This window comes from Lissotriton vulgaris, chromosome 2_2 (genome assembly GCF_964263255.1).
Source record: "Lissotriton vulgaris chromosome 2_2, aLisVul1.2, whole genome shotgun sequence".
Lineage (NCBI taxonomy): Eukaryota > Metazoa > Chordata > Amphibia > Caudata > Salamandridae > Lissotriton > Lissotriton vulgaris.
The window spans coordinates 170,764,450-170,778,310 of NC_141688.1; positions in this window are offsets into that span (position 1 = coordinate 170,764,450).

Here is a 13,861-nt window from a genome sequence, read left to right on the forward strand (position 1 = left end):
AAGGCGTGGTGAAGAGATGAGGCTGTCTTGTGATGTATTTGGGGTGTGATTTTCTACTTTTATATTGGGGTTAGGAACAGAGTCCAGGGATTTCTGCCATGCCAGGACAGGAGAGAATTTTAGAATGAGCTTGAAGCTTTATGCTATTTGACCCTATGAAAGTGAGTGTGCTTCTTAGGAAGACTTCCCTTACTGACACCTTTCGGGGGTCTTACCTGGGAAAATGTGAAGTAGGGATGGCACGCTAGCAGTAGTGTAGGGACAGACTAATGCCTTTTGTTTAAGAACTGCCAATGAAAGGGGCTCTTCATGTAGGCGCAATCATTTCCTGTTTGCTGATTCTTGAATTGGTCATTCTGTGCATGTGGCACGATCTGGATTATACTCATAGATTTGGTTTTGCATTAGTGCCCATGTACCTTTACACTCTGGTCTTGAGGTGTTTGTATGTCCAACTCTTCTTGGTTTTATAATACATGTACTTAACTTGGATCAGGAGTCTGTGTTCCTTTAGCATCATGGGTCAGGCTAATGTATAATTGCATAATGATTTTTTCTCCCCTGTACTTACAAGCAGGCAACAGAAAGCCATTGACCAGTGGTTCCAGAGTAGGTCTAGAACATGGAACCCAGCATCCTCACACACTAAATCATACTTCATATATGCAAAATCTAGTTTAGCAGAGACATACAAATGCAAGGTACCTGTATTATAAAGAACAATACGATCCTCTCTTGAATAACACAATTTAGTCAAGAGAGTAGAGGCTGTTCCACCAGCGACTCCTACTGCAACTCACATCCTATTACGTGGGATGATTATATTAGAAATAAATGACAAGTGAAAATAAGCATGTGCAATGTCAAATCCTAAAAATAAAATAACGACAGTAGCAACCTTCCATATAGAGCCCTAAGTTAGTATCAGGAGCCAGGAACCTCCTAAAAAGGACACCACAGTGTGTGCAAGGAAGACAACATTCACTTTCAATGGTGAGAGACCCTCAATCTTACAGCTGCACAGACGCACAATGCTACTGTTTAAGGAGCCTGCCATAGAGGGGGACGTGGCCTGGGGCTAGGCTTAAGTCCGAACGCAACTCATCACGTAAGTACTTCAAAACAGAGTGGCATATTTACAAGTCCCTTGCACTGTGGGTGCTCCAATATTTACAAGGCCACATAAAGCCACCCAACATGACTTTTTGTGACCTTGTAAATATGGCCACTTTTCATACAGCACTTTGCATGAAAGGGGCGAGCCATGGATGTTGATGTGAGTGTTCCCATGCAGAACCCATGGAATCTGTTGATTTCCCAAATTTATAAAATTTGGTAAAACTGGAAATGCCTCCCAGGGAATACGTAAGGAGGCACAAAAAGGAGGAATACTTATATCTCTCCATGTATTTTCCTCTTTCTATGTATGCTGCATTCTTCAGCACACATAGATAGAAGAAAACACCTCAAGTGATCATTTTTATTCAAGAAGGTGTCCCATCCTGCATAAATCCAATTCTCCCTAGACGTAGACACCCTTGCACCATGGTGCAAGGGTGCCTGAGTTGGTGCATGGCACCCAATTATGCATCAGCGCAGGGGAAAGCAAAGCTATGTGACATATTGCTGTAAATATGATGCATCTCTGTGTTTTGAAAGTGAGGAGACACCGTCAAATAGCTTGCAGTGCCTCACTGCATCACTTTCTTATAAATAAGGCCCCAACGGAAAAAATAAAATACAAGCTGGAGTCCAGTCACTCCTCCTGTGGGGTGATTATACTGGAAGAAATAGCAATATAAAATGTGATATGTTAAATCATGAATATAAAATAATTAAGGTAGCAACGTTCCATTATGTTGCATACAGATACAGGATGCAGGCACCTCCTAAAACTGAAACTATGGTTTCAACAAGGCAAACAGCATGCACCTTCAATCGGTTTGGGACATTTTGGCTTAACGCCTCAGTCCGCCACTTCAAAAATGCAGGGCTGCAGAATATTAACATGAATATGATGCAGCCCTGTGTTTCCCCCTGTGCTGGTGCTACACATAGCAGCCTAGCACCAACGCAGGCATCCTTTCACCATAGTGCAAGGGTGTCTGTGTGCAGGGGAAGATTGTTTATGTACAGAAATGTCACATAAACCTGGGGCAGTACCAAAATCTTATGTCTCTCAAGAGCAGGGATAATAAGGAAAAATGTTTTCATTTATCTTACTTTTTTCCTCTTTCCATGTGCGCTGTGTTCTGCGGCACATATAGAACAAAGAAAATACCTCCATGGATTATTTTTGTGCAAGAAGTTGCCCCTTCCTACACAAAAACAATCTCGCCAACAATAAAGAAACCCTTGCACTGTGCCTGCTTTGGCGATAGGCATCAAATTGTGCAGTGTCACTAATTTAAAGGACAGGAATGCACCATATCTCATAAATATGGTGCAATCCTGCCCTTTCAAATTGGCGCAGGGCAGTGCAGCAAAAAGACTTGCAGCACTGTCCTACTCCAATTTTTGACAAATATGCCCACACTACTCCTGAATCAGTGAGAAAGAAGCCGAGCTGCTGGGTAGCAGGGTACCTCATTAACTTAAACTCTATATTCTATACATTATATACATACATGTATATATCAAACCTTCTCAGCAGACATAAGGTAACAAACATCAAGGTACTCTGCTATTTGGTCAATGGACCAGCTAGTAGAAGTCAGTTGATGGTGATGAAGACCAGCGCAATCACAATATTCCCATAATTTCAATGTTTAATTTGTCATGACTTTTATTCTAAATAATAACAGACTCAAGTTTATATTTTTACAGAAATATTATCTAAATCTATTAGTAAAGAAATAGCATTTATCTTCAGATAAGCAAAGTAAATTTAGAAAGCATATTACCAATCTGCCATAGTACAATGAAACTGCATAGAACAGTTTCCTAAGCTGACTGTCTTTCTAGCCTACTCGATGTCACCCCCCTACATTGAATCTCCGCAACCAATGCCTTTGCCCCATCAAAAGTTAAAGTCCAAAATATTTCAATGTCTTTGCACCATAAAAATTGTTCGAACCACAACATGCCGTGGTGCAAAATAATCCACGGAACCCACAACTTTTGTACCTTTTCCCTTAACAATCTAACTCAAAATTGAAACTTTTAGAGTCCGCACTCAATTCTCATTGGTCCATTAGTGGGATGGTGATGATCACCTCATGTCCTCCATGTCCAAACCAGTTCATATTTTGCAAAGTCATTTCCCAAATGCTTTCTCAGGACCAAATTGTCATTCAGTCCTTGTATATTTTATTCATAGTAAGGTTACATCATTTACGTTTCCCAGGCTTTTAAATACAAGCATACTTTGGCATAACTCCCAGTCATCGAGCAAGTCGACCTTGACATCTCTCGCTCCGAGCACTGGCCATTCAACCATCTTTAGCATATTAGCACATGCGTAGGGGCCATCTTTCCCAGAGTCACTGTCATTGTTTCATTTAAACAGCCATTTTCTGACTGAGCCAAACACAACAGATGTTAGATATAGAATGTTAGCACTTCTGTTTACTTCCCACCATTCTAATTTGAATGACTTTACAAGGGGTACACACAAATTGTTTGCCTCTCCCCTGCTCCATCACACTGATCCCCTATTGTTTAATGGTGGCCGCAACAAATTTTTCTCAGTAATGGAGAACCCACATTGTGGCGTCTGCTCCTGAGAAGAACCAGCTATGGGTTTGAGGACTCGAAATAGACAAGAAGAAAATCTGCCTCGTCCAGTGTGATTTGCTTATTTTAATTTAGGGATGCAGAATCCTTTTAAATTCACCTAAAAAAAATCTAAATGATTATTTGGTAAAAACTCCTGAACAGATTTATGCCAAAGCAAGCAAATGCTCTTCTTTGAGTAAAGTTCCATCTTCATTCCAAGTTTGTTGTAATTTTGTTCAGCTGATTTTCTACAAAGTAGACCAGAGAAGCCTGAAGGAATTAAACTTGAAAAAGTCTGTTTAGGTCAATGCCCCTAAGCAAAACTGATGAATTTCAATGTTTCTGTTTTTACTGTGTTTTTTTAGTGATTTCTTAAGTTTTTTTAAACACACCTATCGGGGTGATCACCAAAATTGACCATTAATTTACTATAACCTTTGTTTTTTAAGTGAATTTCTGCAGTTTCTTGGTCATGTACTACTTTCAATTAGTTCTTGTGCCTAAAACCCTATTTACACCCAATTCCCAGTGTGCACAGACTTTGGCCCATGGCAAAGACCTGCATCCAACCCTGCAGGCCATACCATATGTGGCTGCCCCTGCTATGCAGAGTGATTCGGCCATCTGTGGCAGGGTGTGGTTGCAAGGCATGTCCCAAAGGATATGCACTTTATCCCTTATTTATGAAGGGCTTACGCAGCTGTTGCATCACTTTTTTGTGACACTGCAGCAACGTAATCAATGTGCCACACTGTGCCCTATTTACAAAGTGATGTATCTAGTTAGATGCGTCACTTTAAAAGGGCCTGCTCTACATTATCCCTGTGTCAGGTATAATGTATGCAGAGTGCGCTTTCCTCAATAAAAAAGGCTAGTAGAAGTGTAGAGTTGTGTCTATTTTCCGCCACACTTGAGCAATGCGCCATTACTGCACCAACAGATACATAAGAATTTTCGGACGTATCTGTTCAAGCCTTGCAACATGGAGGGGCGTAGTGTAAATATGACGCATCCATGGTGTCAGAAGGAGGGCACAATGAAAAGTGGGGCATCGGTGTTTTCAACAACTTTTATGTATTGTAGTTTAGATATATTATCATGCTGTAATGTGTACAGCAATGCAGTAATCCCGATGTAATTACTATGAAAATGTACTTTAAACAGAGTGGCTCTGGATGCAGAACTTGCAGTGTGTGACTACTGCAGTGAAAGAGCCACTTTTGTAGTCTGGCACCCTATGATGACCTCCAACTACCACCATTTTAATCAATTTTAGTGTATTTTACCCTTGCCTTAATGTAGGATGGTCCTGCATTTACCAGCTTCTCTTCTGTTCTGTAGTCTTGCTGTCTTTCAGTAGGAGCTGTTAGGGAGTGGAAAAGTCTTGCCAAGAGCAGAGCATGTGGGATGTGTATTTGAAGGTGTGCAATTGAGGAGGAATGTGTATTGTATTGTGCATTGGTGAGAATTATGAGTTCTTACTATTGGATTTGACCATTTTGTTTGACTTTACCTTGCTTTATGGCAGTGCTGACTATTGCATTTGACATGCTCTCATGTCTTCTTGCTTTTCAATTCCATCTTGCTTTGGGCCTTTCTGTCCTGCACAAAGCTGCAGAGCTGAAGAGGGCATCTTTTGCTTTCCTCCTGTTTTTCACACTTTTCTGACTGGAGGAAACCGGTTCTTATCAGAGGAATGTACATGGTCCATCTTGAAGCCATAGCAAAGGCCTGATCAACCGATGCCGTGGCCTTGGAGCAGACTGGTACGGACTCTCATGAGAATGAGAGGATGAGGCTTGCTAGAAGCTTCATTATGTTTGGATTTGTATTAAAAAGGGGAGCCTCCACTGGTCTGGTGGAAGTTTGGGAGTTTGGATTCCGAGTGAGGGCAGACGTGTCTATCTCGGATTGAACCGTGATTGCTGAGCTCTGATCCCCGGCTGTGTTAAGACTTCCCCCAGCCAGAAGTGGGCAGTGTATGCAACGGGTGATGTATTGAGTTTTGTGGTTATTGCCATTGTGATGTGAGCCAGTGGCTGTGATCGTTTGAGGTGTTTTCCTTGTGGTGTGGGAGGTGCACATCCAGAGTGATCCTCTACTCTGTATATATATCTTTCTGATCTCGTGCTGGACGTCCAGTGTATCTTACCTTATATCAATTATTGCTTGTTTATTAATCAGTATAATTATTGATTCACGCCTTTAGATTATAAGTTTGCTACATATATTTGAATCTAATGCATTTGGCATCTGAGACAGCCTTTGTTTACAGAGTATTATGGAATAAATCCCAAGCCTTATTCTAAAAGTGATAGAGTATTTGCATTTTGTTAAATAAAGCTCAGTCTCAAAAACTGCTGTTTGTTTTGTGTTGAAGTCTTGATTTGCCAGGGGTGGAAAGACATGCTTAAAAGTGTATATTATTCAAAGGTGTAATGATATGTTTGCCTCCCAGGTGGGAGTGCAGTGATTGGGTGTGGCTTATTGGTGAGAAACCAAATTCAAAATAACTACCAATATTTGGAACCAATGTATTTGGAGTACAACCTTGACCCATAAACTTGCAGCTGAAAGACTTCCAGCAGAATATTTTTCTGCAGGAATTAATTTCAGCAGTGTATCTCGGGCTGTGATTAGGTCACCCTAAGTTGCAGTAAACCACATTTGGCATAATTTGTACATGACAAGCAACACACTTCCTATTCATCATCGTCTCCTTTAACAGCTATGGCAGGAGAATTATGGAGAAGCATGCTGCTCATCACGTAGGTCAGGACCTACACAGGCAGACTGTGAGTTGCTGCGATACAGAAGCGTCCATAAAGAACTGACTAACAGGCACCTCTTTTGTTTGCTTTTATATTTTTTTTAAGATTGCCAGCTCTGAGCGTAAAACTTCTCTCCTCTGGCTGAGTTTTGGCAACTTCGCCTTCCATGTAGAACGCGGAGTTGCAGATAAACTCCGCACTCAGCAATGGAATAGAGATTGTTTTTGTTCATGTGCCCACAATACATTTTTGTGTGCGCAGGTGCGACTTACCGGCTGCCTTCGATCGCTAATGAGACTTCCCATCCTGCTAGAGTTTGCGATCGTGAACAAGTCATTCAGGCACGCCATCGGTGGAGAAGTGTGGCTCAATGATTAGAGCGGCAGACCCTGATGCAGAGGTCTAGTCTGGGACCAGGGTTCAATTCCCTGCCTCGGCGGGTCTTGGGCTCAAAAATTCCACGGACCTGATAATTCTCGCCTCAGTGCCTATTCCAATCACAGAGTCCCACTCAGTAACTCTGGGCAATAGCTTGCTTAATCTCCACAACAGCCCCCACAACGCTAACGATGCCTGGCCTTCACCCTGGGGGTGCCCAGGAGTGGACGCCTCACAGGGAAAGCCAGGACGGGTTCCACAGCCGTATTCGTAAAAGCACCTTGAGACCCTTGCGGGTGAGTAGTGCTCTATACAAGTATCAATTTTATATTTACAGGCGGATGTTTTGTGAAGATCGGGATCCCAAACACACAGATTTTACAATCTGGAGAAGAATCTCCCTCGAGCAGCATCAAAATGTTCTCGAAATGATGATTTGTATTAAAAAACTCCTCTGATTGACGTTTGGCTGTACTTATTTGAGCTAGGAGTCCTTTTTCTTTTTTTTTTTACTTTTTTTTTAAGAGGAAGAAAGTGCCCCAATTTCTCCAACTTCCTGTTCCTGTCCAGCAGGCTCCCCCCAGTGCTTTGTCTATCTCCTGTTCTCTTTTCATTTGGATTTGGAGCTGGAAGGATCAGTCTTTGTGTCTGCTGCATCCTATATATCATTGCATTTGAGGACGAATGAGTTTGAGATTTCACAAGTAAGTTGGAAAATTGATGTTCTTTGATTGGGACCATACACCTAGATTTTTTTGTACTTTTCATTTTTCTTTTAAATTTATTATGATGGGCGGCCTCTAGTTTCAGTATGTACCTAGTTGTTTCTTTGTTTATAAAGGAGACATGTTGCCCCGTTCACTAAATTTTGCTCCAACTTTTGAAATCAATTTTTAAATTGTATCTAATTTACTATATAGCCCAGTAGGCTAATAGGCATTTCAGTCAGTAGGCCGAGAGCTACTCATGGGTGCATGACACAACAGTTTTTGTGGTGTCTGTTGGATTTTTAAATCTTTTACGGCATGGATGGCATTAGATTAAAATGCAAAACGTGTTTTCTTTTGGTATTTCACTATTTTTCATGTGTTCTAAATAAATACCTTTGATGGATGTGTGTGGTTGTTGTAACTTGAAAACCTTTTTACTCTGTGGATTTTCGTTTTTGGCATTGTTGCATTAAAGCTGTGTTGTTTGGCATTCCTCCTTTGGCTGGCCAGTGTGTGAGTGTGTTTGTAATAGTGGGCCAGCATTTGCCTTGGCTGAACCTCGCTATGTGGCCAGGGGCCATTTTGTAAAGTCGGTTTCCATATAGGACTGCATGAATTAATTGTTTTCCAAGCCTCCTGCTTTTTGTTGTTGCAAGTGACCTTGTGGATGGTGGCCATTTTGTGTTGGTAGTTAGTGTGCTTTTGCCATAGACCTGTATGTCTTTCCTTTGTTCCTCTTGGCTTATTGCTATTTGTTGTGGTAGCCTGGCCATGTGGCTGTCAGCTATTTTGTGAAAACAGACAGTGTACATTGTCCACAGGGCTGCATTGTCTCTATACCCTTTCTTGTTGTGGCTTGGCCATGTGGCTGTTGACCTTTTTGTAAAGGCAGCCAGTGTGTTTTTTCCATAGGCCTACATTGTCTATCTTCCTTTTCTTGTTGTTATGGCCTGGCCCTGTGGCTGGTGGCCATTTTGGAAAAACAGCCAATGTGCTTTTGCCATAGGTCTGCATTGTCTGTCTTCCCTCTCTTTTAGTTTTGGCCTTGCCATGTGGCTAGCGTCCATTTTGTTGATGGTCAGCCGGTGTGCTTTTGCATTAGGTCTACAAGCCTTCTGTGTGGTGGCCATGTTTTCTTGCTGGTTGTTGTTTTGCATGCAATTTTTTCTTCTTTTATCCAGCAAAAAATGTAGCACAGTTCACTTCATTTTCTAATAAATTTGCAACATTATTGATTTGGATTCATTCACTATGTGGCCTAGTCTGCCAATGGATTTTCCTCTCAATAGGCTCAAAGCTACTCATGGAAGCATGAAATAACTATTTCTGTGTGTCTGTTGAATATAAAGATCATTTAGGGCATGCATGGCATTGGATTGAAATGCAAAATGTTTTTTTAGTATTTCACTTTTTTCATGTGTGTTAAATAAATACCTTTGTTGAGTGTGTGTGGTTGTAACTTGCAACCCTTTTTTAGCCCTGTGGATTTTCGTGTTTGGCATTGTTGCATTAAAGCTTTTTGTTTAGCATGCTTCCTTTGTCTGGCCAGCGTATCAGTGTGTTTGTGATAGTGGACCAGCATTTGCCTTGGGGGAGCCTCCCCACGTGGCCAGGGGACATTTTTAAAAGTCTGTGTCCAACTCCATATAGGCCTGCTTGAGTTTATTGTTTTCCAGACCTCCTGCGTGTTGTTGTTGTGACTTTGGAGTGACCATGTGGCTGGTGGCCATTTTGAGGCAGCAGTTAGTGTGCTTTACTTACTGCTTTTGCCATAGGCCTGCATGTCTTTCCTTTGTTTCTTTTGCCTTATTGATTCCATCCATTTTCAGCTGCAGCTCCCTGAGCTCCCTCAGCTCACGTGATGCACAATGCCAAACCGTTACATTTGCATTTTTGTTGTTGTTCTTCTTCTTCCCTATCCTTCCTTAGTGTACTATACAGTACACCATGAAAACCCTTGTTGTTGTCACAGTCTCACAAATAGCTAAATGTATTGTCATGTTTTTTAATAACTGAGGTAATAAATAATAAATATAATACTATTATTAACACTAACAATTGTGACCACACACTAGGTTAAATATTATATTTGTTTGTTTGTATTAATAGTAATTGAATCACAACATTGAATGCCAGGTTTCAATGATGTTCTTCTTGCTTCTTTGTTTTTAGGTGCACAAAAGAGAAGGAGACAACATCACCCATTGTACTGCCAGACAGAAGTCCTGCTAAGCACGACGTCATGTGACATGTGACCACAAACATCTCTTCAACTTGTGCCACTGTGTGCTGCTGACATCTTCAAGATGGCCCCAAAGAAAGATACCAGATCCAGTACCAAGAAATTTGCCAGTGAGAAGAAGGCACTGCCTCTTACCAAGACCAGTATGTCGCCCAAGACCTTTTTTGGGAAATCAAAAATTGCACCTGCAGCAGTGGTGTCTGGGTAGCAAGCTGGAAGCAGCACTCCGGCATCAGTGGAACCACCCCACACACTTAGGCCCAAGCCCATGTCTGTTGCAGAGGCAGCCAGTCTCATCATGAGTCCAAGCTGACGAGCAGTCATGTTGAAATTGACTTATCATTATTGCACAATAGTAACCATTCAATGCAGCAAACTCAGATAAGTGGGAACAACAGCTGCAACCACCCCCAACAGTTTTGTTCCTCCCAAAGTTGGGGCAGTTCAGGAGATCAAGCTTCCTGCTGAGAAGATCCATTGCCTTCCAGATCCCCAGGAAGGAATAGGAGGGTTAGGTTATCAACTTCTGCTAGCCCAATTCTGATGATCTAGACACCACTTGGAAGCCTCCTCAGTCTGAGAGTGAGACATGCCACTAGACAAGGCTAAGGAAAAGGGAGGTTCCAGAAAGCCTTATGGAGGTAGATGTAGAAGAGGAGGATAATGATGAGCCAGTCATGGACATTAGTCTCTCCCCACTGTAGACCAACATTACCCCATTGCAAATTGCTGTGAGGGATGTGGCATGCAGTGGCAGCTCGCCAAGGGAGTGCTGCGAGGCAGTGGGGTGGGGTGGGGGATTGGCAGCATGGGGGGGTGGTAGACTTGGACGTACGGCAGAATGGATTTAAGGAAATAAATAAATAAAACAATTTACATTGCACGCGCTGCATCGCTAATTTTGCGATGCAGCGTGCGCAATGTAAATTGTTTTATGTATTTATTTATTTAACTCCATTCTGCAGTAAGTGGAGTCTATGACCCCCCCACCACAGCCCAACACCCCACAGTACTCCCTTGTGGAGCTGCCACTGATGGCATGGATACCACCAACAGAAATTCCACCAATACCACCTCCAGCTTCCATAGTTACAAAGGCTCGGCAGTGACATACATCCACCACAACCAGGTCAGTAGAAGAGGTACTGCAGAGAGTCAAATGTCACGCCCACCTACCAGTTCATCTAACATTACAAGTGGCAGCAGCAGTGCCAGAAAATTGACCACCCTAGTTTGAGACTTTTTTCGGTTAGCAAGAAGGAGGTGAACATTTCCATATGCTCCATTTGTGGAGAAGTTGTTAATTGTGGTGAGCTTGTACAAACTATAGTACCAGAGGCCAAACAACCCATCTGAGAAAACACCACTTGTTACAGTGGGAGGCGCACCTTAGAGGCCAAAGACCTGCATGTGTTGTTGATGGAGGGAATGAAGAAGAGGATCTGATCACGTCAGAAAGTGAACAAGAGGGAGACATTTTCTGTTACACAAAGCAACCCTGTCCCCAGCAGTGTAGTAGTACCACCCATATCATCATCAGCAACATCACAATGGCACCAGAGTCTGTCTGATACACCAAGGTGTCCAAGTAAAGAAAGTACTGCATAGAAAAAATGTGCATAGGGCCTAACATCTGGCGTCAAGATGGCAACTGCATCAGTGGCACCGAAAAAGAAAGAAAATCCAGACTACCATTCTCAGCATGTTTAGGTTGGAGGGGCAATACGAATGCAACCATCCAATGGCACGTTTGTACAATGCGCAGCTGACTAAAATGTTAGCGCTGGACCTCATCCCGTTCTCTTTTGTGGAAGGGGTGTTTTTTTTTTAATTTGTGGTAGTGAAGGAAGTGCCCTGATTAGGGTTACCCAGTTCACTAATGACCACCTTTCAGCCTTCCATACCAAATGAAGAGTTGGTCAGACAGTAGAGAATACAAAACAATATTTGTTTATTCAGGTACACTCAGACTGGAGCCTAGTATGCACAGTCACTAAGTGAGCTGCAGAGGGACTGGAATCAGGAAGCATAAAGATACATTGTGTACATTTCATAACTGGGCTGGAACACGTCGATAATGGAATTTTCCAGGCAGGTGCTGCAAAACAATGAAATAAAGGGAATACATTTCGATTCTGAGGCCGGGCAAACACTAGCTACTACTCAAGGTTGCTCTGCCTGTGCTTGCCACTAGACTACTGGGAGAAGGCCTTATCTCGAAGGAAAGATATGCGCTAATAAAGACAGTGTAGTCATTAATGAAGCAAAACTCAGCCTTGGAGAAACGCAACTCTGCAGAGGCCGTTTCTCAGGACTAGCAAAGAATCAGTTTGAAACACGATCCAAAAAGGCACCCAAATAAAACATTATGCAGCGAATGGAAGCTTACATATTATAATACATAAACACAATAATTTCTATTCTAACAGACCTTCCTTTTAGCATGAGATAAACATTTTTCAATAAATCAAAGAGCAGACAAATCAATAAAACAGGAAATAAGGAGTACATTACTTAGAAGCACTCCATACTTTCAGCATCAGGAAGGGAGACTGTAAGGAGGGAAGAAGTCTCAAAAATACCCTCATCTACCTGCATCATGTCATTTATCTCTTTCTGGACCACAATTGCAGCATTGGTATCATGAATTGATATTTTCCTCTTAGGAATCAGAAAGGTGGTACAATAAGAGCAACAGAAGGGGAAGCACTGAATAAGGGCACAACAAAGCATTAATACCACAATTAGGTAAATCACCTTTTCAAGAATACAACCCAAACCACCAAAAAGAGACCAACTGCAATTTCTGTTCTCCATCTCCTTAACATTTCTTGAATATCTAGAATATGTTTGGTAATATTCTTTCTCATATTTGTTATCTCGAATATACACTGGTCGCCAACTACTGTGCACACACCACCATTTTTTGACAAAATAAAGCCCACTGCATATTGAGTCTGCTCGGAATAAATCTACATACTTTCTAACTGAATGGTTATATCGCACAGAGTCGCCAGTCAAGTTGGATAACATTTGTACACACAAAGTATTCTCGAGCCTTTTTACCTCTTGCCATGGCAGTTCCACCTAATGTAAAAATAGAAGATATAATATATCCAAAGGTAATACCATTACTATAATTATTTATCTCAATGTCTGTGGCTCCCTCACAAAATTCCTTTGTCAATGTTCTTTTCACCCATTTTATCTTAGGTCTTGCACTTTTACAGCGCACACCTAAGGGCAGCCCCATTCCAAGGACCACATCTTTTGTCCCGTTATGAACATTAGAGTATGTCCTATTAGGCAAGAAGAAAAACCTCGGTGTGCATAAATGGGGATGTCATAATCTACTGCAGAATATTGAGTATTCATTCCGACGGTATTTTGATCATATGCTCTTACCAAAGGGATTGTCTCTTTATACACTGTTAATCCACAACAAATGATGTACAATGACAAGGCAACACTGTTGATAATCGGACAACATGCAGGATAATAACTATCTTGCCGGCGGATCGTCAATTCTTTGTAATGCCAACCTACCAACGTTATGTTTTGTTCTTTCAAATAGAAATTATCACAATAGGTGTTATTATCACAGCCAGGATAACCCTTACCCAGTGGCTGTCGATGGTACAAGCAAGGTCCTGAATAATCAGATCCAAACACTCCTTTTATCTCTACAAAGTCAGGGGTTCAGTATATATATAATTTACTAATGATAATGGATATGCAGTACATGAACAGGTGACAGAATCAGTGGGCTAGCAGTGCTGTTCCATTACCAAAATATCTCTTATGTGTCTCCCAGAATACTCAAAGCTACTCTCTTATTTATTTTTAGACAAAGACATTTACCTCAACTGTGTGAGGGTACGCTATAAGCATTTTCCAAAACCCACAATACCCCACATAAGATTGTCATTATCAAAACTGCAGAAATAACATAAATCAATTTTCCTTTATGGATCTGCAACACATTATGTACAACAAGAGCCATCAGCTGCTCTTCCATGGTAATCAACCTACCAAAAGGATGC